Genomic DNA, 1511 nt, shown 5'->3' on the forward strand with positions numbered 1-1511 from the left:
AATGACCCTGGTCTCTCTGTGTGTTCTTTTCAATCTCCAGGCCCTTGCCCGACTCGCATTAGGTACAGTGGCATGCGAACTGTACCAAGGGTGTAACACCAAATTGGGTGTTACAATTCATGCTTCTTTATCAGCACAGGAAATTAGACTGTATCCTACAGTTAGCATCTGACAAGGGAAAACCCTGTCTGACAAGGTTGGAAGGTTCCCATTCAGGTGGTAACTCATTTCATAGCCGCATTTATGATTTCTGCTCTCCTAATTTGCTGTCCTGTTTAATAGATGGCAAACTTACATGCATGCCAAAGATTTCCTTTCAAATAAATTTATGATTATTGTCAGCAACTGTTGGATTTGTATATCTATTTATTTATGTTTTAGAACATTCTTATTTTAGTGTCTCAGTCAGGTGTTTTATTGCTGTGAACAGATGCCAAGACCAAGGCAACTCTTACAAAAGAAAGAATTTTTGTTGTGGTGGTTGTTTATCAGCAGTTTTTGTGGTTTTATTTAAACATGGATTAAAACATGCATGCAAGCTATGGTAGCCCAGCGTTGGGGTTGGTGGCTCTGGTGACATTGGGGTTGGTGGCTCTGGTGGTGTTGGGGTTGGAGGCTCTGTTGGCATTGGGGTTGGTGGCTCTGGTGGCCAGCTGTGTTGCTCTTTCTGTCATGGTCCTTGGAGGAAATGTTGTGAGCAGTCTCAGCACAGTAAGATTTGCTGAACATCAGAAGTCCTTTCAGCTCTTTGACATTGTGAACCAGAAACTTCCTGACACCGCTAGGCAGATGTGCTTGGTTTTCTTGCTCTTCCCATAACCAATGCTGGACATTAGGATCCGGCCCTTGAATCTTCTCTGTACCCTGCTCTTGACACCTCTGGGTTTTAGCCAGTTTCACTTAATTTTGACATATCCATCTTACTGGTGCTGGGTGAACTTCTTGGTCCTGTTTTTGAGGACCTTGGACTTTAGCAGAGGCTGGAGGGCAGCCATAATGATGCAAAAGAGATGGCATCCACCTCACAGGTAGTGCTGAGGAAGAAGAAAAGAAAGTATTTAACATGGTGGTGAGTATGACAGCGTGCCGGCAGTCAGGGTGTTCGAGCAGCAGCTGAGATCTCCTTTGTACTCCACAAGCAGTAGACAGGGACAGACCAATAGTATGGGCTTTCAAAAACCTCCAAGACCAGATGACACATCTTCTCCAAGGAGGCCACAACCCCTAATCTTTCCCAGTACATCAACTGATGACTGAGCCTCCAGGGATCATTGTCACACAGTGAACATGTGTACCTGGGTGTGCACTACACGTGGGCCAGTGTCCTCAGTGGCCAGAAGAGGGTGTTGGATCCCATGTCCAAGGTGGTTATGTGTCTTCTGGCATGGGTCCCCTGGAAGAGGAAATGCTTGCACCTGCTGAGCCATCTTGCCTGCTCTTGTATTTTTCTATCTCTGTATGCTCAGAGTTGCATAAAAGTGTCATGGTCCAAAATAAGTTACAAGTGGAAA

General features: G+C 45.3%; 1 pseudogene; it reads right to left on the minus strand.

Annotated features, from left to right (window-relative positions):
* Positions 1 to 539: 539 nt before the first annotated feature.
* LOC101985949 lies at positions 540 to 995 on the minus strand (annotated as a pseudogene).
* Between the last annotated feature and the right edge of the window lie 516 nt (positions 996 to 1511).

This window comes from Microtus ochrogaster, unplaced genomic scaffold (genome assembly GCF_000317375.1).
Source record: "Microtus ochrogaster isolate Prairie Vole_2 unplaced genomic scaffold, MicOch1.0 UNK14, whole genome shotgun sequence".
Taxonomy (NCBI): Eukaryota; Metazoa; Chordata; class Mammalia; order Rodentia; family Cricetidae; genus Microtus; species Microtus ochrogaster.